This window comes from Psammomys obesus, unplaced genomic scaffold, assembly GCF_907164565.1.
Source record: "Psammomys obesus unplaced genomic scaffold, mPsaObe1.curated_primary_1811, whole genome shotgun sequence".
Lineage (NCBI taxonomy): Eukaryota > Metazoa > Chordata > Mammalia > Rodentia > Muridae > Psammomys > Psammomys obesus.
Window position 1 is genome coordinate 9038967 of NW_026591918.1, and position 27232 is coordinate 9066198.

At 45.9% G+C, this 27232-nt stretch overlaps 1 non-coding gene across 1 annotated transcript; it reads right to left on the bottom strand.

Moving 5' to 3' along the window:
- Window positions 1-16705: 16705 nt before the first annotated feature.
- On the bottom strand, window positions 16706-16812 carry LOC129680733 (U6 spliceosomal RNA). Its single transcript, XR_008720733.1, has one exon. It is a non-coding gene; the product is annotated as a U6 spliceosomal RNA (small nuclear RNA).
- Window positions 16813-27232: the final 10420 nt, after the last annotated feature.

Consider the following 27232-nt stretch of genomic DNA (forward strand, 5'->3'; position numbering starts at 1 on the left):
AAGAAGAAGAAGAAGAAGAAGAAGAAGAAGAAGAAGAAGAAGAAGAAAGAAGAAAGAAGAAGAAAGAAGAAGAAGAAGAAGAAGACGCTGATGCAGATCTTTGTGAGTTTGAGGCAAGCCTTGTCTACATAGTAATTCCAGGACAGCCAGGGCTACACATAGACTCAAAAAACAAACAACAAAGTCACCACTAAAATATGTTTCACTGCTTTGGGGTTCCTATATTTGTCTCCCGTATGTGGTACCATAATGACACCCCGCCTCTGCCCAGCCTGACTTTCTCAGCTTCCTCAGACTGGCTTTCCTCACTCCTGTCAAGTTTCTCCACTTTGGAAAGGCTACTATCTTTGACCTTTCTGGCTTTGAGGACATCATGAGGATGTTCTACTACCAAAATAGCTTCAATCCTAGTTTGGACTGGGTTGAAGCTTGGCTTTGAATGTCCATGCCTCACCTTAGACAACAGGGGAAAAGTGCTATCTCCAAGCCTCCCCTTCCTCTTCCTCCCTCTTCCTCTCCCCCTACACCTCTTTCCCCACTCCTCCCCCCATCTTCCCCACTCTGCTTCAAGTAGGGTTTCTATTGTGGACTTTACACATTCTCAGCAGGCACTCTATCACTGAACTATGGCCCTATACTTAGAAATGTTTTTAACTTTATTTAAAAAACACCACACACCAAAATTACCCAGAGATCTATGCATCTCAGAAAAATCATTATTAATCTGTGGAGCTTCACCTTGGATTTCATACTTTCCCTGCTGAATATACTTTTATGCACTTATTCACCATTGTCTTAGTTTGGGGTTTTATTGCTATGAAGAGACACCATGACCACAGAAACTCTTATAAAGGAAAACGCTTAAAAGGGGCTGGCTCATAGTTCAGAGCTTTAGTCCATCATGACCATGGTGGCAAGCATGCAGGCAGACATGTGCTAAAGAGGTAGCTGAGAGTTCTTACGTCTCGATCTGAAGGCAGCAGAAGCAGATTGTGTGCCACACTTGGCATATCTTGAGCTCAGGAGACCTCAAAGCCTGCCTCACAGTTGACACACTTCCTCCAACAAGGCCCCACCTACTTCAATAAGGCCACAACACCTAATAGTGCCATACCCTATGGTCAGAGCATTCAAACGCATGAGTCTGTGGGGCCATTCCTATTCAAGCTACCACAACCACCAAAACTCAAAAATCTATGACAGAACTAGAAAAGCAACTTCCTATCCTCTGTTGTAACTCATGTTCCTCACCGTCGATCAGTCCTTCTCACCCCCTTCTATTAGCCTTTCTTCTCCTTCCCTCACAGCATGCTATATCCACTGCACACTCATTTGCAGATACGCATATTTATTAATGGCAGTTTCTAAAAGGGTTTTTTTTTTTTTTGAGCTTCTTTTTAAGTCAAGGTCTTACTATAAAACCCACAGTTTGAGGGTTTGACAGATGTTCAGAGCAGATCCTAGAGATGGGCAAGGCCTGAATCCAGGTTATAAAGTCAGAAAAGAAGAAAGCAGCGGGATGTGCTCTGAGGTAGGAGGAGGCCTGGGTTAAAGGCAGGTCCCAGACAGCAGGCTAAGGTTAGCCTTTCCTCCTCAGCATTCCAGGCAGGGCCCTCCTCCCCTCAGAGGAGGATGTTTGTGCAGGACTGGAAGAGATACCTGAGAAACCAATAATCGGAACCAGGACACCTGCACCCCAGAGGCGTGACTGTAAGCCAGAAAACGGAAGAGGAAAACAAAGGGTCACGTTTCCAGAAGGGAAGTTCCCAGAACAATCAACAATAGCTGAGCAACCAATCGCCTTCCCTCCTTCCTGCCCAGCTTAGGAGGACTTCCCTGCCACCCACCCCCCAACTAGGTGGGTGCACAAAAAGCTACAGCTGTGATGTCAGGGAAGAAAAAAAAATTTTTTTCCAGGTGCTATAGCTACAGAGCAAATACTTCTCAGAGTGGAGGCAGGGTCTGTACCAGACACTGGCCTCAAACTCAAAGCAGCCCCTATCCTCAGTCTTCCAGCATATTACCATCAGTGGAAGCCACCTGTATCCACGCATGCACGGCACCACGCACATCAGCTGAGCAAGTTTTATAAATGAATGACATTCATTTTAGAGAATAGTTTTAGCTCCACACAAAACTGAGAGGAGTACAGAGTTCCCTGCCCTACCACAGCATGGCCTCCTCTACCTAAACTCAGTCTTGGTGGGGTTTGTTTGTCACTGTTATTTAGACAGGCTCTCCAAGCATAGCCTAGGCTAGCCTTCACCTTACTCTGAAATTCAGGCAAGCTCTGATGTCTCGACAACCCTCCTACCTTATCTTTCCCCATGCTGAGATGACAGGCATGTACTGCCATGCTATCAAATGTGTCTTTTTGCTTGCTTGTTTTTTTACTTTGTTTTTGTTGGGGACATGGCTATTGTTCTTTGTGAGGCAGAAAATCAGATTACTCTTGGTGTTAGACATTCTTTGGCTTTTTTAGCTATAATCTCAGAACTTTAGATACTGAAGAATTGTTGAGAATTAAAAGCTAGCCTGGACTACATAGCAAAGAACAGGCTAGCCAGGACTTATCTCAAAAACCAGCTGGGCATGGTGGCTGTGCTGACTAGTTTTATGTTAACATGACACAGCCAGGGAACCTCTCCTTTCAGATAAACGCTGTAAAGCATTTTCTTAATTAGTAAGTGATCAGGGATGGCCCAGCCCACTGTGGGCAGGGCCATTCATGGGCTGGTGGTCCTGGGTTCTATAAGAAAGCAGGCTAAGCAAGCCACGGCAAGCAAGCCAGTAAGCAGCACCCCTCCATGGACACTCCTACACCAGCTCCTGCCTACAGGTTCCTGTCCTGTTTGAGTTCCTATCCTAGTTTCTTTTGATATGTGATATGGAACTGTAGGCCAAATCAGCCCTTTCCTTACCAACTTGCTTTTGGTCATGGTGTTTCATTGCAAGAACAGAAACTCTAAAGACAGTGGCATATGCCTTTAACCTCAACACTAGGGAGGCAGAAGCAGGTGGATCTCTATGAGTTCTACAGAATGGGTTCAAGGGTTATATAAAGAGATTTTGTGCCAAATATTAAAACAAAGACAAACCAACTTGTGGATTCTTACAAAGGTCTAATGACATTATTTCCTGTTGCTGTAATGAAGAACCCTGAACAGAGCAACTTAGATGAGAAAGGGTTTATTTTAGCTCACAATTCCAGGTTATAGTCCATTGTATCAGGGATGCCAGGGTTACAGGAACTTGAAGCAGCCAGTCGTGTCACATACAGTCAGGAGCAGAAGGAAGTAAACCATGCCTGCTGTGTTCGGCTCACTTTCCATTCTTACAGTCCAGAGCCAAGCCCATGAAACGATATCACCCACATTCAGGATGGGCCTGCCTACATCAATCAATGTAGTCAGCATAACCTCCACAGACATGCTGTCAGCCAACCTTTCCTAGATAATCCTTCACTCAGACTCTTTCAAGGTGATTCTACATCATATCAAGTTGACAGTCAAAACTAGTGTCATACAGAATGTTTGCACTGTCTTAAAAAATTGCTAGTCTCTGGAAGCACCAGGAGTCCAGGCCAGAGATGACACTGCGGGTTATTGTAAGAAAACATTGTGGTGCACACCTGTGATCCCAGCACTCAGAGAGGCAGAGGCAGGTGGATTTCTGTGAGTTTGAGGCTAGCCTGGTCTACAAAGCGAGTCCAGACTACACAGAGAAACCCTGTCTCTAAAAAACCAAAAAAGAAAAGGAAAGAAAGAAAGAAAACATTAGACAAGATGGACATGACCAGTCTCAATAAAGCCAAGCTGTAGAAACTCTGACACAAGAGAAGACCCTCTCAACCGAAGAGACCATTGAGCAGAAAGAGCAGAGTGAAATTCCCTAAAAGTCCAGTCTGGAGGACTCACCTCACCCATAACATACATCCTATAATCTCCAAGACCCCCTCGTGATGGAGGAGAGCCACCTGCAAGATGGACAAAAGCCACGAGCTGCACTGTGAAGCAAGGCACTCTGCCCTATCCTGCTGGTCTCTGAAGGGGACCTCTCCCTAAACAGCCTGCCAAATCTCATCTGTTTTCCCTGGAATCACATAAAAATTATTTATATAATTAATGAAAATAAAACACCCTTTGTGCCCTCCCCCAAAAGTTCTGAGAGCAATTTTAATTTCCCTAAGGCCCATGGTCACCAGCAGGTACCATAGACAATGTTGGATGCGACTACTTTTGCGGCCTGGGGAGATGGCTGAGTGGATAGCGTGTTAAGTATAGTGTGTAAGTATTGGAGCTGCACCTTCAGACTCTCCTACAGTGAGCAGCAGGCGGGAACTCACCGATAAAGCTGCAGAAGAATCTTGACCATGGTTCAAATGGCTTGGTCATCTAAAATTCAACCACTCGAGGCTGGAGCAATGGCTCAGTGGTTAAGAGCATTGGCTGCTCTGCCAGAGGACACAGGTTCAGTTCCGAGCACCCATGTGGCAGCTCACATCTGTCTGTGATTCCTGTTCTAGGGGTTCACACAAACAGATGTGCAGTCAAAAGATCAACGAAAATAAATTATTTTAAAAATTCAACCACTCGGGATCCCACTCCCAATCAAAGCAAACCCATCTAAGACCCCAAGGCCTTTCCAAACTGTTACTCTTGATCTGTGACACTGCCATTCTGCCTGCTATGCCTAGTAGCTTTGGTTCAGTAACTATAATAAGCAGATAGTCTCATGACAGTAGGACAACCCTTCTGTTCCTTCCAAGGATGGGATTTAGTTTCCTCACAAAAAGACATAACTTTTAGTATGAGTTCAAATCCTCACTTCCTATTCCCAGTCTCAAAATGGCCTGGTCTTTCCCAATGTTCACTTCAAACACTGGCATTCTAAATGGACGCACATAACTTAAATTGCTATGTGGTCATATAAAACTCTGAGCATTGAACGTTAAAACTCTTCCTCGGGGCTGAGAGGGTAAAGTGCCAGCTGTATAGGCACAGGATCTAGGTCTGTGTCCGGTGCCGGTGCGTGCCGATCCTCAGAGCTTGCTGGACGGTCAGCTTAGCTGGGGGTGCACTCTAGATTCAGCAAGATAGCCTATCTCAAAAAATAATGTAGAGAGCAACTAAGGAAGACACCCAGCATAGACTTCTGGTCTCTACATGGGAGCACACATACGGATCCAAGTATGTGTGTATGCACAGATACAAAATAAATTTCATAGAACCAAAAAGAAAAAGGAAAGAAGAATGAAAGACCAAACTAAGTTCCACAGGACTGTGTGAAATTCACTTTCTAAAAACCAAGGCTAGAAGGGCAGGCATGGTGGTTCTTGCCTTTAATCCCAGCCTGCTCTGCATAGTAAATTCCAGGTCGGCAGGGATAAATAGTGAGACACTGTTTCAAAATAAAAGAAAGCAAAAGGCAAAGATTAGGGAAGCGGAGGTAACAAAGTTGCCATGAATTTGAGGTCAGCTTAAAATACAGACCATGTGGTTTTCATGAAAAGATCCAGAGCTAATTACAAAAGTAAATAGAACTGGATGTTGAGTTCTGTTTTACAAATGAATATTCCTTTATTCCTTCTGCAGTGGTTTTTTTTTTTTTTTCTTTTACGTTTCTTGAGACAGGGTTTCTCTGTGTAGCCCTGGCTTTCCTGGAACTCTGTAGACCAGGCTGGCCTTGAACAACTCACAGAAATCCACCTGCCTCTTCCTCCCAAGTGCTGGAATTAAAGGCGTGTGCCACTATGCCTGGTAGCATCCATTTTTTTTTTCATTATGTCTTTTACACTAATCTCTGCTCCTGAAATCGCTGATCTACTTTCTGTAGCCTTTTTTTTTTTTTTTTTGCTTTTCTAGAAATTTCATAGCAATGATGTCATACCATGTGCAGTCTGTGTCTCTGGCTTCTCTCACTCAGCATATAGATTTTAAAGTTCATCCTTCACAATGTTTTCCTTCTAGCACTAGGGGGAAATTTTAGGCAGTTTCTTAGTAAATTTCTAGGAGCCTAGAGAGGTTGCAGGGTTAACTGGAAGCATCCTGGGAGGTATGTTTCATGCTGGGACGTGATTACAGCACACCATGTGATCTATCTTCTATTTAAAAAGAAACTGACTCTCCTGGTTAAAAAGACTATTCCTTTTCCCGTTATGACCCTTCTGCTCATGTCTCCAAAGCTCCATAATTTATACACTATGGTTCTCAGTGTGCAGCAGTTTTGAGATTTTGCGTTCCCTTTCCTTTGCCATGGAGCACTTTTTAAAATAATGGCGATAAGCTACCTCTCCAGCATGCACTCAGTCACCTGGAAACTGAACAGATTGTAGCTGCTTCTTATGGAATTTAACGCATTGACAAGAGCTCCTTTATTGAATGAGATGCCAGCTCTCATGGCTCTACCTCACAGGGAAATCTATCTAGATAAGCCTAAGGGCCCCAATCCTAAGATTCTGAATTACAAGTCATGGTGTGTATTTGAATAACAGACACTGACCAAAGAGAAACACCCCAGGAACTCAATTTTTGTCACTAATAAGCAAGGACCAAAGCAATAACAGTCTTCTCACCATTCACCCTCAGCGTGCCAAAAAGGTTCCCTTTAATAACATATGGGCTGACAGAGTGGGTGGCTGGTGTTTCTGATTACCCCCTTGAGATGAAACCGCACAGAAGCTGCTAAAGTAATTCCCCATGAAAATCACAGGCTTAGACAGATGAGGCTGGAGAGCAGGAGACACAGAGAGATCCAGGCTGGGGTCAAATATGTGTCAGTCACATTTGAAATCAAAGTCAAAACTAAACTGTTCTATGTCATCTGTTTTGTAATCATTTCATGGTGAGCCTGGACACTATAACTCAGCCTTCCTCAGTGAAGCAGGGCTGGAAACTGCTCTACCCAAAGTCATCTGTGACACTGGAACACAATTCTCTACTCTCTGCCTTTCTCCCTGGGGCTCCTCCATGACCAGGGTCCCTGGAAGTAATACCCCAGTAATAGCCAAGGTATACAGGCTGGTTAGGTCCCCAGCAAGATGGTAGCCCAGCTGGCCTGCACCCCCCCAGGTGTGCTCTCTTGGCTATTGTCATCCTTATCTCACTTCCTGAATCTTATCTCATTGCCAGGATGCAGACACTGTTTAGTTTAGAAGGGACTTGTATCTTAATTAAAATCATCCTAGCTGGGCATGTGGTGGTGTAGCCTGTAATCCTGGGAGGTGAAGGCAGGAGGATCAAGAATTCACAGCTCGCAAGGGCTCTGTGAGAGCCTGTCTTAAACCAAGCAACAACAGAAAATCATAACTAAAGATATAAAGGAACAATGTGTGGCAGGTTAGTGACCCTAACCTGCCAGTTAGCCACAGCTCAGCTTCATACACCTTAAACGTGCTCAAATCACAGCCTACAATGGGGCAAAATCACTATCATGAAGCTTATTTTGTAATAAAGTATTGACTACATAATGGAATTCATTGACTACAATGCCACGTGTATGAAGTGGGACACCTTTAAAGGCATTCTTTCCTGCCATTACTAAATCAAGCCAATGTAAGTTTTGAAATAAATCATGCAGCATTCGCCCCAAATACTTTGTATCACGGTTTACTTTTGAGGACGGAAGTGTGCTTTTAATTTTTAAATTAATTTTGTATGTGTATGTGCGTTTTGTCTGAATTTGAATTTATGCCTGTGTACCACTTGCTTGCCTGGTGCTATCAGGCTAGAAGAGATCACTGGATCCCCTGGAACTGGAGTTATAGATGGTCGTGAGCCACCACGGAGGTGCTGGGAACTGAATCTGTGTCCTCCTCAAGAGCAGCCAGTGCCCTTAATCACTGAGCCATCCCTCCAGTTCCTAAACACAGACTTTAAAGGAATTTGATTAATACTTTTCCAGATCTGGAAATTTCTGTATCTTAGGAGTAGCAAGAGAACCTATCATGAGAGGGTCACAGAAGTAGCCTTCTCAAACAGTCTTACTGAGGTTGTTCTGGCCATAAGTATCCCAGAGCACACCACAGTCTGTAGCCACCCGGGCAGGGAGCTGGCATGGGTTAAAGCTTCTTCCGCTCGCTGAATTCTGGGAACAGGAGGACTGCATTGTTTCACAGGAAACTTATGAGAGGCTGACATTTGACTCATGTCAGAAATGGATTAAGAGGAACCAGGATGATAGCCTGTGGAGTCTGGTTCCAAAAGCAGGGCACCACACTGAACACAGGAGCGCTGCATGATAAACACTAGCTTAGTTTGGAAGTGCGTGTCTGGAGAAGAGGGAAGATGGTTTATAGAATGTCTTCACATGTTTGAAGACTCTGCCAGGAATCTCTTGTGAAGACTGCTATAATATATAAAATATTTTGCAAAATAATACATACATATTGTTCTGTTTTTTAAGACAGGGTCTCGTGCATAGTCCTAGTTGGTCTCAAACTCCTGATTCTCCTGGCTGTACCTCGTAAGCGCTGGGATCTCAGGCATGTGCCACCATGCTGAACACAGGATTATGAAGAAAATCAATTATATTAAGATGCATTTATTAAAATGTTATCCAAAATTACGATGAAGCAACCTATACATCCACCCTATGTGGTAATGACATTCATAATGGACTCTGGAAATGAGGAGAATTACTGTCAGTGAAGAGTAACAGGAATGAGCTGAGCTGTCCAAAGCACTGGAGAGTGTCAGGACAGATATCTCTTGTGGACCCAGAAATCTGAACTTGCTACAAGCCACCCTCCACCTTTAGTATTGTCCCCTGTATGGAGTCTAACATCTCCAGGGTGACACTTAAGGCCCACGTGACCTTAACCCAGTAACTGGCCTTACTAACCTCTGACCGGTGTCTCCCATGCCTTGAAGGCGCCAGTCTCAATCATTTCCTGGTTTCCCTGCATGCACCACAAACTCGCCCTGACCGCCTAAGCCAAGCCAACACCTCTGTGAAATGCCCTTTCCTCACAGCTGAAACTTCTTTGCAGAGCCTTCTTGGATTAGGCTCTGCACACAATGGCTCCCCTAATACCTTCTGTGCTAGCAGTTAAACACTGACGATGAGGGGGCTACAGCCAGGACACAAAGCAAATAAACTGTAATAAACAATAATAATAATAATAATAAAAACACTGATTATGATAGCTACCATGAACATGTATTAGTCTACTATGCAAAAACTATTTTACTAATCTGAAATAAGATCCAGTAGAATAGCAAGTGTAAAACTGAGCTCGGTGAATGTTGGTTATGACTGATTTGAGACTGGGGACTGGCTAGTTCAACTGACATATGTTTGAGATAACCAGCCTACAGATCTTGGCAGATCCCACCAAAAGTCCTGGGGTCTTTGCCAACCTGGTAAACAAGTTTGAGCTCACTGAAATTGAGGATGTGTATATCGTAAGATTTCATGAATGATACATTGATTTTTGTTATCAAAGGAATGTTTTTGTTGTTTTGTTTTGTTTTAGGGTTTGTTCACTTTTTTGTTTTGAGACAGGTTTCCCTGTGTAGGCTTGGCTGTTCTGGAACTCACTTTGTAGACCAGGCTGGCCTCAAACTCAGAGATCCACCTGCCTCTGCCTCCCGAGTGCATCTGGCACCAGTCTCTCTTTTTTAACTTTTTTGTTTTAGGACAGGTTTTCCCTTAAATGTCATGGCCTTGGGCTCACTAGGATGTAGTCAGTCGTTGAACTTGTGACCCTCTTGTGTTCTTAGTAGCTGGGATCACAGGTCTCAGTATAAGGGTCAGTTTTGACCATGGCTTTTGAGGGGTTTTGCTTTGCCTGGTACCAGGGACTGAGCCAAGGGCTCTCCACATACGAGGCAAAACTTGTCCTACTGTGTCACACACACAGTGTCCCACACCCCTTTATTTTTATTTTGAGACAGGATCTTGCTAATTTGCACATACTGGCCTGAAACTTGGGATCCTCCTGCTTTCATCTCCCGAGCAGCTGGGATTACAGGTATATGCCACTGTATCTGGCATCAGCCCACTCCCCTTCCTCTTCCTATTCCTTTTATGAACAAAGTGTATCCATGTGTCCCTGGTTGGCCTTGAACTCTGTATATCTCAGGCTGCCTCTGCCTCCTGAGTACTAGGCAAAGCTTGCATCATCAGTAATATTAGTGTTGTCTGTTGTTGCTTATCGTTTGTTTTAAGGCAGGGTCTCACAATGTATCCCAGGCTGGCTTTGAACTCAAAGCAATCCTCCTGCCTCAGCCCCAAGTGCTAGGATTACCAGCACAATTACTATGCCTGGTAGTTTTGCACACTTCTGAAAATAAATGGATACATGTAAAGATTCTACTCTGTTTCATCTGCGGCCTGTTCCACCCTCTGGCCTGCCAAAACTCTGTAGATACAGGCCCCCAGGTTGAGGTGCAGGGGCCAAGCGGCTCTTCCTGCTGACCCTGTGGTGAAAACACTCCTTGGCAGGAACTCCCACAAGGCCCCTTCCCCCACCCCTCCCAGCCATCTGTACGATAAATACACAGTTCTGGTAGGACTCTGCCTCCCAGTCAAGTTGAGATAAGTAATCACACCCAAACCTATCTATTTTCTAGTCTTCACCACAGTGCTCAGGGATGACTCATCCCGGACGACTCATCCGGGACATGAAGCAGCCTCGGGTGTTTCCACGGGAACTTGGTTTTCATGACTCCTTTGCTATTGCGGAGGCGACTGTCCTGTCACTTCAGGACATACCTTTTCATCTTATTTGACCAAGGAGGGCCTGGCATGTGGGTCCTTCTCTTTGGTTTTGTTTGATAATTGCTTCTTATTTGAGCCACCTCTTTACATTGTAACTATCACGGGCTGTGGAGTCCATTTTTCTCCTCCCACCAGCCCTACTTTTGATTTTTGATACAGGGCCTCATGTTGCTCCTGCCTGAGCCATCTGAGTGCTGGAATTACAATTATGTAGCTGAGGCTGGTCATGAACTTATTTTGTTTTTAGTTTTTTAAGACAGGGTGTCTCTGTGTAGTCTTGGCTTTCCTGTACTCTCTTTGTAGACCAGGCTGGCCTCAGGAAAGATTTTATTTTTATTTTTGTTTTATTTATGTTTGAGCGTTTTGCCTGAGTGTGCAATGCACGGCCCACAAAGAGGCCAGGAAAGGGTGTCAGAGCCTCTACAACTGAAGTTACAGGTGGTTGTGAGCTGGGATCTCACATGTTGGTGCTGGGAACCGAAGCCGGGCCCTCAGGAAGCGCAACAAATGCTCTTAACTGCTGAGCCATCTCTCTAGCCTGGTCATGAACTTTTGATCCTCCTGCCTCTCTTTCACAAATGCTGACACTACAAATGTGTACCACTACACCTGTTTTTAAATGTGCCACTTTGTAATACAGGAAATTGAACCCAAGGCCTTGCATATGCTGGGCAAGTGCCCCACCACTAGGCTACATCCCTAGTTCCTGAGTGTGGGTGGAGTTTTGAGTTGAGCAGGGTGAGCTTCAGTCCTAGCTCTGCTATACACCAGTTATATATTATACCAAAAAACCTTTTCTTTCTCAATATACTCATCCATTAAAAACGGAAGTGATCCCATCTGCCTTCTAGGATGCTGTGAGGCGTAATGACACAGTAAAATGTGCAGAAGCATCTTAGTGTCTGACACAGAGAAAACAATCAGTGTGTCTTTTTTTGTGTGTGTGAATTTTATTCTCTCCTTGCAATAGAAAAGGAATCAGGTTCTGTGGCCTACAAAATAGAGTTGGTGTCCAATAAAGAGGCAGCCACAGTAAAATCGGCAGATGTGCCTCAGTCTCCTGTCCATCAAAGAATGGAGTAGAGCATAGCGATTGGTGGATAGATGGATAAATGGACAGATGGACAGAAGGATAATCAGGGGAGTGAATATATGTCTGCAAGTCGTAAAGAATTTAGGGTGTTTACGCTATATAAAGTCATCAAATAACTTATAAGTGAAACTTAGTTTAAAAAACTCTGTCTAGTCCCGATGCTTCTGGTAATGCATGAAAACAAGCTGGGAGGACTGCCAGGTGGCACATACCTGTAATCTCAGCTCGCTGCTGCTGGAGGCAGGAGGATGTTCCAGGTCAGCGTGGTCTGCAGAGCACTTCAAAGACAGCGTAGCTACAGAGAGAGATCTTGTCTCAAAAAAAAATTGTTGACATAAATTCATAATATTGGAGCTGGTAATATACAAAGGAGTAGCAGAGAGTTTGAACTTGATGTCGGAGCAGGTGGGCTGGTGGGCTGAACAGATTACAGGAGGCAATTGCTGGGGGTGATCATCAGTTAGAAGGGAAGGTGTGAAGAGGAACTGCCCTGTGATTACTACTGTTTTAGAAGAAATACCCAGGGTTTGTTTTGTTTTTGTTTTTGTTTTGTTTTTTGGCAAGCAGACGCTGTTTCTGGCTTGCAGTGACAGGTCCTGACTGGAGGCTTTGGGGATGGCTCCCATGATTACGCACAGCCTTGCAGAGCGAAGGGCTTTCTGCTGCCACCATCTCTAGCCTCCCCGCCACCTGCCAGCTAGGTTCTTGCCTCCACAGTCAGTCCATTGTAGTCCACTCTCCCCACCATAGCCACAGCGACATCCTAAAACCAGTCAGATCGGATGGCCTTTCCTTTAATACTTCTTGTTTATTTTCTACATAAACATAGAACCCCCCACCCCTGGTGCCCACCAGCCCTGTGTGATAATCTGGCCCCCACCTACCCTTCTGCAGCCACACTGGACCTATGCCCACCTCCCCACAGGACCTTTGTCTTTGCTTTTCCCTGACTGGCAAGCTGACTTGCTCTCCCTCATATGGCTGGCTCTCCCTCTGTCTGGGTTAGTTTCCCAGAATGTCCTTCCCTGACTTCTTGAGTTAAAGAAGCTCTCTCTTTCCCTCTATCAACCCATTCCTCCATTTGTCTAGGACTATTTTCCTGCTCTGGGTGAAATATGGGCTACTTGTGTCCACATTTCTCTGCTTCATTGCTCTTTTACCCGGCAAGAAGTGGTCATAGCAGGTGCTGAATAACTCTGCTAGGTGAGTACATGGAGAACGAACAGGCTCACACAATGTTCTACCAGCTTCTCACTGTGCTTTGCCTAACATGGGGGCACAATGCTCCGGAAAGGTGAGAACAGTGGGATAGGGAGGACTGGGATTGCAGACAGCGTGCTTTCCCCGGAGTGTTAGACCGCAGGCAGTGGTCTAACCTCCCAAAGAGCTGACACTCGTGGATCTGAGGGGTAGCTCACCGTGCAGTGCATGTCTGGCATGTCCAAGCCTACAGATTCAACCCCCAGAACCTTCAAAAAGAATACTGGGTTAACCTGGAAGGAGCTGCTGGGTCCACACTCCCAGAATCCCATTCCAAGCCCACACAATGTATTTGGCAATCATCTCTCCTTAATATGACTTTTTTGGGTTCCTGTGCCCAGGGGTTCAGCTCCCTTGCAGATGGTATTCAGGAATAACTTGGCAGCAATGATACTAGACTCTGGATAGGTAAACAGAACGGAACTTACTGGAAAGATGGGGACGCTCACAGGAGGAGGACCTGGCACAGTGAAGGAAGGAAAGAACTGCAGGGCTCTTCGGATGGCCTATGGAGAGAGGAAGGCAAGCCGAGAACGCTGGCAGACGGGAAACCCACCCTTTGCTTCACACTTTAGGTGGAACCCTGCCTTGCTCTCCTGTTCCTCTCAGGGTTGAGAAAGGGCGAACACGTCTGCAGTAGGATATCTGCCAGCCAAGGGAAGCAGAGCAGTTCCCCTGCTCTCTCCTGCAGAAAAGCGAAGAGGTGACAGCAGCCTGTCACTTGTCTGCCCTCTGGCTTAAATCTAATTCCTGCTAGGACTGTTGAGTGGAAAAGTGGCCCCAGCATGGCTGGCTGGTCCTGGCTTGGTCACAAACATGTGTGTTAGGGACTGCTGGATTGGGAGAAAATTTGGTATGATGATGCTTGGCCCTGGCCCACTTGAGGCAGTTGATTTGATATTGTACTTTTTTAGGGACAAACTGGGTCAATGGAGTGTTTGTAGCTGGCTCTTGGGAGCTTGAGGGTGGGTCAATGGAGTGTTTGTAGCTGGCTCTTGGGAGCTTGAGGGAGACCACTGTTAGCTTCTCTAGAACCTTTCAAACTGGCTGAGGCCATGCTGGCAGTTTAAAACTGCCCCTGATGAGAGTTATTACATGTGGATTCTAGGGATGGAATTCAGGTTTACACAATGGGCTGTGAGTTGTGTTTTTTTGTGTGTTTGGTTGGTTTTGTTTTTTAAATTGAGAGTAATACATTCTTTGCTTCCACGCCACTTCCCTCTAAAACTCCATGTTGTTGGAAGTCTTGCTACGCAGTCCAGATTGGCCTTAAAGAGTCTGTGTAGGGGCTGGAGAGATGGCTCAGAGATTAAGAGCATTGGCTGCTCTTCCAGAGGTCATGAGTTCAATTCCCAGCAACCACATGGTAGCTCACAACCATCTAAAATGAAATCTGCTGCCCTCTTCTGGTGTGCAGGTATAAATGCAAATACACATTGTATACATAATAAATAAATAAATCTTCTAAAAAAAAAATCTGTGTAGCCAAGAGTGGACTCAAACTCCTGGTTCTCCTCTGAGTCCAGCCTCCCAAGTACAGACTACAGGCCTGGGCCACTTTGCCTGGCTTCATTTCTCCTCCTATCCCCTATGTAGCTGGAAATAAGCTTGACTGTCTAATATTCCCGCCTCAGCTTCCCAAGTGCAAACATCACAGTCATGTGTTTTTACTCTTTAAAGCTTTCCTTATTTTACTACAGTTTACTTTCACTCTCTCATTCTCCATCACTGAGGGGTTGTTTTATTGTAATATTTAGCCATTGCGCCACTAGTTAGCACTGGTTGGTCTGGAATTTGTTATGTAGTCCAGGCTGGTCTTGAAATTGCAGCTACCCTCCTGCTGTGTCACCCAGTTTGTTCAGGAAGTATTTTAAAACACAGATCCTAGGCTATGCACCTAACCAAAAATAAAATCGTTGAGGGTGTAACCCAAGCTTTAATTTTTTTAAGATTTATTTTTAGTTGATGTGTGTGGGTGTTTTGCCTGCATGTCATACCACATATGTTCAGTGCCGTAAGAGGGCACCAGACCCCTAGAACTGGAGTTATTGATGGTTGCTAGCTACTATGTGGGTGCTGGGATTTGAACCTGAATCCTCTGAAAGAGTAGCCAGTGTTCTTAACCACTGAGCCATCTCTCTAGTCACATTCTAGGATACCAGCCATAGTTAAGAACCACTGGTGCAGCTCACAGCTTCTCAAATATCAGCATGCACATGAGTTGCTTATGGGCTTGATAATACACACAGTCTAATTTAGCAGATCTGGCTGGGCCTTGAGACTCTTCTTTTCCAACAAGCTCCCAGAGACACCAGCGCTGACAGCCATGGCTCACACTTGTGTAGCAGGAACACATGGAATGTCTTAATTTTCTGGGTTTTAAAGATTGTATGGAATCCAGCCATTTAAAGATTATATGAAATCCATGCAGCCATTTTACCCTGAAATGTTTTTAATATCTAGTCTCATTATTTTTCAATCAGTTCTATTTAAACTGTGGTGTGTTTCAGGTTTCAGTGTGAGCCAATCCTGGTGGACTCTGAGGCATCGCTTGGGGAAGAGGGGGAAGAGGATCACAAATTCAAAGCCTGCCTAGGCTACAGATAAGAAAGAAAGACAGACAGACAGACAGGACTGTGGGTGTAGTTCTGGGTAGACTGCTCACATACATGCATGAGGCCCTGGCTTTGAATCCCAGCACTGAAGCTGATAGAAGGCAGTCTTACAAGCTGCAGAGATGTTCCTGACAACTGCAAAGTTAGCATTTGTTGGGCTTTGAGGTGAAGGGTTGAGACAAGGTCTCTCTATGTGGCCCAGGATGGCCTGAACTCATTATTATCGCAGGTTGGCCACAAATCTGTGTGATCCTCCTGAGTTCTGGGATTGCTGGAGTGCCCCTGTGCCCAGCTCACTGTCAAACATTTATGTGTATGTATGTATTTTCATGAGTTTGTGTGTGTACCATATGTATGCAGAGGCCAGGGAAGGTTGCCAGATCTCCTGACATTAGAATTACAGGGGGTTGTAAAAGCTGCCCCATATGGGAGCTGGGAACAGAACCCAGGTCCTTGGCAAGAGCTTTAAGAACTCCTAACTGCTAAGCCATGTCTCTGGCCTTTGTTCTGCTTTAAAAAAAATTTATGTATATATTTATTATAGTTTATTCACTTTATATCCCAGCTGTAACCTCCTCCCTCGTCCCCTCCTAATCCCACCCTCCCTCTCTCTTCTTTTATGCCCCTCCCCCAGTCCAGTGATAGGGGAGGTTCTCCTCCCCTTCCATGTAACCCTAGTCTATCAAGTCTCATCAGGACTGGCTGCATTGTCTTCCTCTGTAGCCTGGTAAGACTGCTCCCCTCTCAGGGGGAGGTGATCAAAGAGCCAGCCACTGAGTTCATGTCAGAGACAGCCCCTGTTCCCCTTACTAGGGAATCCTCTTGGACACTGAGCTGCCATGGGCTACATCTGTGCAGGGGTTCTACGTTATCTCCATAAATGGTCCTTGGTTGGAGTAGCAGTCTCAGAAAAGACCCCTGGGCCCAGATTTTTTGGTTTTGTGGCTCTCCTTGTGGAGCTCCTGTCCCCTCCAGGTCTTTCTATCTCCTCCTTCTTTCATAAGGTTCCCTGCACAAAAAGATGGAACACTTCATGAATTTGGGTGTCATCCTTGCGCAGGGGCCATGCTAATCTTCTCTGTATCATTCCAATTTTAGTATATGTGCTGCTGAAGCGAGCACTGTTCTGCTCTTTTTAAAGATAGGGTTTTGCTATGAAGCCCATGTTGTCCTGGAACTCACTTTATGAAACTTCAGACCAGACCAACCTTCTGTCTTAGCCTCCTTAGTACTGAGATTACATGTCTGTGCCATTATGCTCAGCTGATATTGTTATATCTGTGGAGAAACTGAGGCCCAAAGAGGCTTGAGCTATCTTTTGTCTTCTAAAGAATGACATACATGTCACATGTGGTGGCAGTCAGATGACTTCTGTGATGCTCAGGGCATTTCTCTATGACCCTAGGGGAAATGATTTCATTAAGGAACCAAGCCTGAGGACTTTGGGAACTGCTCATTGCCATTCCTGTCCTTACACAGGACTGGAGTCCCCAGCCTAGCACCCGAATCCGGTGGCTCAAAACGGCTTGTCACTTCAGCTCTATCAGATCTGATTCCTCTCTGGCCTTTGAGGACAACCGCATTCACATGACGCACCCATACACAGACATGAACACATATACACACAAATAATTAAAAAAAATAAATAAGACTCGAAAAACAAAAACAAAGAAACCAAGCTAGGCACCACAGGGCATGGTACGTGACCATAATCCCAGTGCTTGGGAGGTAGAGGCGGGGGTGGATGAATAGTTCAAGATCATCCTCAGATACATATTCAGAGGCCAGCCTGGACTACACAAGACCTTGTTTCAAAGAACCAGTGAAAACAGTGCTGAGGTAACAGATGTAGTTACTTAGGGAAGTGGATAGGAGAAAAGTTACCCAAAAGCTGTGTTTTGGAATTCAGAGGTGTCCCTCTGGGAATTATCACTGGAATCTTAGGAGTACCCCTTTCTCTAGCTTCTCAGCAAAACTCCCCTAGCCGGCGGGAGGTGTTCCACCCCTGCCTTGGGGGAGTGGAGTTCAAGAGCTGAGCTAACCCTTGCAGGAGGGCTTTGAAAACAGAGCTAGCCTAGAAACCATAGGCTCCTGGTCCATTCCCAGGCTAGCTGCCGGGGCTGCCATCGCAACACAGCTCATTCTAGGTGGCTGAAACAGGAGAAGGCCGTGTTCTTCCTTCTGGAGGCTTCGGGGCTGCTGCCGGGCAGCTTTGCTTTCCCCAGAGGCCTGGCTTCTAGCTGTGCCCAGGGTCACTTTCTTACTGAGTCCTCGCACAGCCTTTGTACACACGAATCCTGATGCCTCTTCTCCTAAAGGCTCAAGTCTTATTGGATTAGGCCTCCAGGCTTCTGACGTCACTTAGTCACCTGGGGTTAGGCTGCACTGTATGCATTTGAGGAGGATACAGTTCAGTCCCTGACCAGAGACGAGTGGATCACTGCAGCTCTGGGAATAAACAGAGGCCTGACCTGTAAGTCCTGGTCAGGAGTATCTGTGTCATTGCCAAGCTCTCATTTCTAGTTTGTCCTTCTATTTGTTTACACCACAAGGATTTACTGAATTCTTTAAATTTTTATGTTATTCTAGATTTTTTGGGCCTGTGGGTGCTGGGTCCTCTGGCCAGTTAAGAACCAGTGCTCTTAACCACAAAGACATCTCTCCAGTCCCTTCACTGCATTCCTTAGAGTCAAGTTTTCTGAAGATGCCATGTCCACCGTGAAGAACCACAAGTCTATTTGACCTTAACTAACAGATTATCATGGCTGTGGAGAGGTGTGATGTTGCAGATCTAGACCCAAAGCTACCTTGGACTGTGCGAGGCCCTTCCAACATCCACGAATCATCAACCTCTGGATCTCACCTACCATCCTGGCAACCAGTAGATAAACTCTTGGATCACAAAGCTTGGCAGATCAAGGCCTTACAGCATCCCTGAAGTCAATAATGCTATAAAGTTATAAAGTGTGGGTTCATCCCCAGAACAGAGAGAGAGAGAGAGAGAGAGAGAGAGAGAGAGAGACACAAAGGGACAGACACACACACACACACACACAGAATCTAAAAGTTAGAGCAGAAATGAGCCTGCATGTCTGTAGCCCACCTAACCAGTGAAACCGCAAATGTATTTGGGAAACATTGATTCATGCCGTGCCTTTGCTTTGTTCTGTAACTATGAAGGTTTATGTCATTTCTTCCATGATGCAGCTTGTCAGATACTTACATTATAATTCACAACAGGGGCAAAATTACGGTTATGAAGTATCAGTGAATGATTTTATGGTGGGGGGGCATGAGGAAGTGTAATAAAGGGTCCCATCATTAGGAAGGCTGAGGACCGCTGTCCTAGGCCAAGGCCACTTCGCAGTTGAGCACAATAAATGTTTTTCTTATTTGCAGGTGCTGTGCCAGTGCCAAGAATCTGGGTGCTGACTTTAGGCACTGACTGCAGCGCACTGTGACAGAGGTGTGGCCACAGTTGGGCCCAGGCTGTGAGGAGGGGGGCTCCCTGTCAGACTGCACTGTAGACACAGGCATGGAGGAGGGCTTTCTAAAGGAGAGGACACTTGGGCCAGCCTGAAATGGGTCATGCTAGCCAGCAGCACAAGATTGGCTTGGATCTGTTTAAGCAGCGGGCCTTCAAAGGGCCCTCAATTGACTAGAGTAAGGCAGAAGGGGAAGTCGGTTTGCTTCAGGTGTGGTCCGCCGTTCAGAAGAACTGCAATGAGTGCTGTGGATATGGCTCAGCTGGCAGACTGTTTGCAGAGGGTGCTCAAAGCCCTGGCCTTGAGCTCTGCATAACTGGACATGAAGGCATCACAACCACAAGGTCATCTTTGGCTACATATTGACTCTGAGGTCAGCTCTGGCTATGAAAGACCATATTCTGAGGAAGAAGTAGAGGAAGAGAATGAGGAGGAAGCAGGAGATTCTTAGATAAAAATATAGACTGTCAGAGTCCACTCCAGACTTACAGAATCAAAAGCCACCGTCAAGCAGGATTCCTAAGGGTAGTGAACACTGAGAACTGGGGGTGGAGATGAAGCTTAGTGGGTAGAGCATTTTCCTAGTGTCATGAAGCCCCGGGTGTGATCCTTAGCAACATACAAAGCAGGTTCGGTAGGTAGTGCATTCCTATAATCCTAGACTGGGGAGGTAGAGGCAGGATGATCTCGAGTTCAAGGCTATCCTTGGCTACAGAGTTCAAGACCAGCCTAGGCAACAGGAGCCCTGCCTCGACAAAACGAAAGCACCAAATTCTATGTGGATCTTTCTAGTTCCTTTCGACATTTAGCTCCTTATTTGTCATGGCTCAGTGCCTGGCTCACTATCCTCATACCCTTCTCTGTTTTCTTCCCTCTTTAGGGGAAAAAAAAAGACTCCTACACATAATTAAAATAAATATTTTTCAAATGCAACTTGCTGGTCTGGGCCATGGCTCAGTTGGTGAAGTCTTGCCACAAAAGTACAAATACTGAGTTTAGAACCCATCACCCACATAAAAGCAGGGTGCAGAAGCATGCATTTGTAACCCCAGCACCAGACAGGTAGCTCAGTGTCCAGCCAGCCTGGCAGAATCAGTGAACTACATTTTTTTTTTTTTTGAAGTGGGGTTGGGTGTGGGGTGCTCGATTTTAATCGCACACTGGGAGGTAGAGGCTGGCACATCTCTGTGAGTTCCAGGACAGCCTGGCCTACATAGAGAACCCTGTCTTCAAAACTAAACAAACAAAAAAACACAGAAAGTTCATAAAAAAAAAATTAAACCCGTTTTAGGGACCTCAGAAGTGTGTGAGAGAGAACAATGAAGAAGACATTTTAACAACTTTAACAGCCAGCATGTAAGTGGCTAGGAGTCTAGAGCTGCAGCCAAAGGGACAGGGTGGTCTCCTGTCCATGCTGTAGCTGCTCCTCCTCCTTGGACTCAGAGACCCGGATTCAGAGGACTCAGTTCACCTGGTTCTCACCCTCGGCTACAGTGCTCTTTCTCCACAGGCCTTGTTATTTTGTCACTTATTTTCAGAAGGTCTTTACTCTGTGAGAAAATTAAAATACGGTGCTTCTGTCGGATTTCACATTCACAGCAGGCCCAGTTTCTAGACAAAAATATCTGATTCGGTGGTGAAGAAGGTGTTTTGTGTTTCCTGGCACTGTTGGTACGAGGGGCATAGGGGCAGAGGGGCAGAAAGCCCTCCTGCGGTCTGAGCCACAGGCCGGCCACACAGCAGAGTGCTTCTGCTGCACAGAGGGGCCTGGAGGTGGAGGCCTCAAGTCCAGCCGTGGCTCTGCTTGCTGCGCAGTGCCACCCAGAGAAGGTCGAAGAAGAGCAGAAAGCGCCTTCTACCAAAGGACCACACCAAGCTTCAAGGGCTCCATTTACCCAGGGCAGGCTACTCAATCAGTTTCCAATCAGCTAATGGTGAGTACTGAACAGCAACTCAGCACAGATTAACTCCTTTTCCTGTACTTCTCAAAGCCAGTCAAAGCCAGGTAATGAGCAGTGTGTGTGTGGCCTTTGTGTGTGTGTGTGTGTATGTGTGTGTGCACACTCATGTTCCCCATCCTCCTGCCTCAGCCTCCCAAGTCCTGGGATTATAGGCCTGAGCCACCATGCTTGGCTCTGCTACTCTTATTATAGTCAACATGTTTTTATTTATTTTAGGAGGTGGGGAGGAGTTAAGACAGGGTCTTATCATTCATCTCCGGTTGGTCTAGAACTCCCTTTGTAGACAGGCTGTCCTCAAACTAACTCTCTTCCTTTCTGTTCTGGATTCCCACACATAACCAAAGATAACACAACCATTCCAAACATAACATTAGAGAGAGGCAGGATGACGCCCGTGCCTCTCTCGTTCCTTCCTGAGACAGAGCCAGGCCAGCTTGCCTTGGCTGGCTTGGAACTCACTGTAGAGCAGGCCAGTCTCTAATATGCATTCTTAAGTGGGTCCTCATGAAACTAAGACACTTCTGTCCACACAAAGGTAACAGTTAATTACATGAAGAGACAACCCACAGAATGGAACAGGATCCCTGCTGGCTAGCCATCTGACACAGGATTGATAGCTAGAATATAGAAACATTTGGTTCCCAGCTCCTGTATCAGGTGCAACCACCTGTAACTTTCAGCTGCAGGAAATCTGATGCCTTGAACCTCCACAGGCACCTGCACACACACACACACACACACACACACTTAAAAAGAGTTAAAAAAAACTTTAAAAAATATAATATGCAAAGAGCTAAAAAAAAAATCATGACAACTAAATAACAAGAAAGCAAACAACTCAATTAGTAAATGAGCAAATGAAATGAACAGATAGTTCTCAAAAGATGAAGTACAGAGCTGGGCAGATGTCTCAGTCAGTAAAGTGCCTGCCTGAAAACATGAGGCCTGACTTCCTCCCCAGAACCCATGCAACAATTCCAGGTGTGAAGCAGGAGCTGGTTGTCACATTGCTGGGAAGACAGAGACAGACAGATCCCTGGAACTCACCAGACAGTCGGGCTAACCTAGTTGGTGAGCTCCAGGCCAGTGAAAGACTCTGTCTCAAAGGGGATGGATGATGCCTGAGGGTCTCTGGACGTCACACCCACACATGCCTACATGTATACCTCAGACATGAACGCACAAACACATTTTAAAAGATGAAATTTAAGTGGTCAACATAAATATGAAAAAAGTCAACCCTTGCATCAGAGAAGTGTAAATTAAAATATAAAGGTTCTCTTTTATCCCAGTCAGAGTGACAGTCTTCAAGAAAACAAAGTTGGTGTGGACACAGACAAAAGGGAGTTGTATACACTGCTTTTAGGAAGGTAAACTAGTCCAGCCACTAGGTAAGTCTATAGAGGTCCATCCAAAAGCTACAAACAGACCTCCCATGTGGCCCAGCCACAGCACTCCTGTGCATTTGGCCAAGCCAGTGGCATATCACAGAGAGACTTGCTTATCACGGCTCACCGCAGCACTGCACGGTGTCCGTGGCACCAACCCCGGCGCCATCAGCAGAGGAGCGGATACAGTGTCATGTGCTCACATCAGTTTCAGCCACACGGAAAATGAAGTTGTGTGGGTTTCGAGAAAGTGTATTCAACTGGAGATAACTAAATGAAGCTAGTCTCACAAAGACAGAGATTGGAGACTTTTGCATAGATACATAAAATCACGCATGTATCTATATATACTTTTATATAACCCAGTGCCGTGTACAAAGAATATAAGCCAATGAAAATAATAAACTAAACAGGCCCATTGACAGCTGGGCATAGCACACACGTGTAACCCAGCACTCAGGAGGCAGAGCCAAGAGGATGACTGCCATTTCAATGCCAGAGTGGGATACGCAGTGACTCTCCCACCGTCTAAGGCTAGACAGCAGGACCATGTCCTAAACAAAACAAAACAAGAGGCCAGAGGGGTTTCTGAGCTTGAAGACAGATAAGGGGAGACAGAAAACTTAAAACAATAAAGTAAGCCTTTGGGCCTAAGGGTCACAATTAAATAAGCAAGCATTAACATAATGGGTGTTCCATAAGAAGAGACATAAAACGCCCTAGAAAACCTTTGCAATGAAACAGTTGCTGAAACTAGTCACGGTGCTGTGTGCTTGCAATCCCCAGCATTTGGGAGGCAGAGACAGGAGGAGCATGGTGAGTTCAAGGCCAGCTTGGCCTACACACCAAGCTCCAGGCAAACAGCTACACAGGGAGACCCTGACTCGAAATAATAAATAAGAATTCTTGTGGAAACTTTCCAAATCACAGAGAAGATACAGAGGCCAAGTCTAGCAAGCCTGAAGGACCTTAATAGCTTTGACTATTTTGACTGCAGCCAGGCGATGGGGGCCCATGCTTCTAACGCTAATTTTTGGGAAGTTGAGGCAGGAGGCTCAGGAATTCAGTTCCAGTGTTATCTAACATGGTGATTTAGAGGCCAGCCTGGGCTAAAGGAAGCCCTGTCTCAAACAACAAAGGATCAAGGGCTATTATTTCCAAAGTGTCAAAAATACAAGACAGGCCTAGAATTCCAGCTCCTTGGGAGACTAAAGCTGGAAGATTTCAAGTTTAGTTTCTTCCTGGGTCACCTCATCACAAAATAAAAAATACAAAAGGTGCTGGGCTCAGTGGTAGAGTGCTTGCCTAGTTTGTTCAAGGTTTGACCCCTGGTACTGTAGAGAGCAAGGAAAGTACAAGACAAACTTAAAACCAATCCAAACCAAACCAGGTCACTGTAGCTGATTTGGTATATTAACAGCACACTTCCTGGTTTTTGGAACAGGGCCTTCCCATGTAGCCCAGGATGACCTTGAACTCATGATCCTCCTGCCTCAGTTTCTCAGTGCTAGGATAATGGGTGATTATATTATAATATGGTCATCATAATAACTAACTTCTCAGCAGAAACCTTATAGGTCAGGACAGAACAGACGATACATTCAAAGTCCTGAAAGAAAACTGTTGTCAACAAGGATACCATATCAAGGCGACTGGAAAGATGGCTCTCAGCAGCAAGTGCTCTCCAGGGGACCTGAGCTCAGATCCCAGAGCTCACATGCATGGGGATATCCAATCCCTGTGAACTCTAGCTCCAGGGACCTCACACTCTCTTCCAGCACCTGTAGGCACGTTCATACACAGACACACATCCACATAAATACAAATCTCAAAGATAAAACTTTCTTAGTTTTACAGGCAGAAAGGGAAGACTCCATATAATATTATAATTATTCCTAGTTTTAATTGGCCATTTTGGTAGCTGCTGTTTGAGACATTAGCTCAAGGGAGGTTGGGGGGAGTCAATTCGAACATTGAGCATATATCGCCACCTTGTGGCAGCCTAGTCTCAATCCCAGGTGTTTGCAAAGATTCCAAAATGAAGCCTCTTGAAGAGGAGCTGTTTGGAACATCTGGACATCGTGATCACATGGGAGGCAAGAGGCTGAAGGCAAAAAGTATTACAGATCCCTAGCATTTGACTGGATTCCACAGTTTATGCTTTCTTTACAGCATGGACAAAAGCCTCTGAAGTGGATGGTCTTATTTAGCCCTGGTGGCAGCCCAAGAGACCTCAGTCTTGAACACATGACAGCTAGGTCCAGGGACATGGCTGGTTGCACACGGGCAAGTTCTCTACTTGCTCCTGAATGGCCAAGCTCACAGCCAGTAGCACTGTTAGCACTAACGTGCGCAGTCTGTTTAACTAGAGTATGTAGCGCTCTTTACACGTGCACACCGGGTCTTGCAGAGAACAGAATTTGTATCGTGAGGTATAATTTACACACGGACCTCCAACTCTGTAGGACTGCACACGCACCATTTCCTGCAGCAGCGTTAGGCAGAATTCTAGGTCTCTGCGGTCTGTTTTGAGTGTGCAACAGCAAGGCTGTACTTTGGTGAGGTGGCTCAGTATAAAAGTGCTTCCTGCCAGGCCTGATGATCTGAGCTTAATTCCTGGAACATACGTGGTTGAAGGAGAGAGCCAGTTCCCAGAACTTGTCCTCTCACTTCCAACCATGCATCGGGATGTGTGTGCACTCATCTACATGCTTGCACATACCTAAGTAAGTGCAACCTTTAACACCTTCCTAAAACCTTTGTGGTCTGGGTTGTTTCATTCGCCCCTTGTGTACCTTGTGCCTATTCAAGTCAAGGTGCGTGTGGGAGGAGGGCATCACTGAGAGCCAACCCTGCCCAGTGTCAGAGGTGGGCCTGTCACCAAGTCAGATTTAAATATCCCAAGTGAAACCTTTGCATCCTTTCCACTTTGTGAAAACTCTGGGGTGTTGGCCAGAGAGGTGGTTCTGCAGTGCTTTGCCTGCACTTTCAGGGGACCCAGAATCAACTTCCAGCACCTACCTGGTGGCTCACACTATCTGCACCTGCATTCCCTGGGGGATTCGGTGCCCTCTTCCGGCCTCTGAGGGCACCAGGCACGCATGCAGCATACTGCATAAACGAAGACAAAACACTTACACTCATGAGCCAATTATTTTCTCTAAGAAATTAAAGAATCGGAGCCAAGTGATGGTGGCACTAAGGAGGCAGAGGCAGGTGAATCTTTGTGAGTTCAGGCCAGCCTGGTCTACAGTGAGTTCCAACACAGTTAAATCTACACAGAGAAACCCTGTCATGAAAAATTAAAAAACAAAAAACAAGCAAGCAAAAGAATCCAGGGTGTAACTACTCCTGTTGGGGAGTAGACTCAGCCTGGGGGGGGGGGGGGGGGTAGACTCAGCCGCCCTGTTAGCCAGGCTGTGGCGGAGGGAGAAAAGCCCCTGTTTTCAGTCAGGTTGCCAGCCTCGCCTCTTCCATTTCCTGTTGTCAGTGTCTTCTGCTTGTCTCTTGGCTAGACCATCAGCCCTGCATCAGCAGCTTCCCGAATGGGCTGGAATACCATGGCACACACTTTTGACGGTCATTTCTCTCCCTCATCACTGAGGCAGGATCTTTCTGGATTCTACAGAGCGGCTTCTTCCACACTAGCCAGCCTGTGCATTTCCAGGTGTTTCTCTCGTGTCTGGATTTAGCAGTGCTGGGGTAGGACCAGCACCCCAGCTTTTAACTGGGATCCCAGGGTGGGACTTGCAGTCGGGTTCGTGTGGCAAGTCTTCTTCTCCCCTGAACCATCTCACCAGCCTCGTGCTGTAGGAAGAAGATTGTCAAGACTGTCAGGCCATCCCCAGTCCTCAGGGAATCCCATCTCCTACCAGCCTTCTCCACCAGACCAATCACCTCATGAAGTGACACGAGCCGAAATGACAGTGGCTCTTGTATTTATCACTGAAGTTGTCGAAGGGGCTAACAAGGATGGAGACACAATTCCTGGGAACTCAGGAGCAAAGACCCCAGGTTTATCTGCACTGAGGAAATGATGGCTTCCCTCTATGAGAAATAATATTTAGAACTGACCTAGTTTGTAAGACCTCCTGAAATGCACAGTAGTGTGCCTATCTTATTCCCCAGCCCAACTTTCTCCATTCTAATTTCCTTCCTTATAACTTGCCTATTTAAAATTTTTAGTTCACACATGTATGTGTATAGGTGTTTTTCATGTATGTTTGCCTGGTGCCTGCAGAGGCCAAAGGATGATGTAGGGTCCCCTGGGACTGGAGTTGCGGAAGGCTGGGAACCATCATGCGGGTGCTGGCATCAAACCTGGGTCCTCTGCAAAGTAGCAAGTGCTTTTAACTACACAACCATCCAGACTTCCCAGTCTGTCTACTTTACTAGTCATCTTTAAATTCCTTTGGGGAGATTTTTAAACAGAAAGGAAAAGCTGCGGTATTGGAAATCAAGTGGTGGTTACCCCGGGCGGAGGATCAGTGACGAGAAGGAACATTTGGATTCTGGAGTCTTCATCGGCCACTTCTTCAGCTGGATGCTTGTCTCGTCATGCAGGTGTGTCCACTGTGGCACTGACCTTGCTTTTATATAGCTTGTTGTGTGCAGGTTAAACAATATGTCAAAAATGAGGCTAGTGTACCTAGAGTGTTTACTCTCGAGCCACACATCACAGAATTTCCCTTTAATCCTTATACTGTGA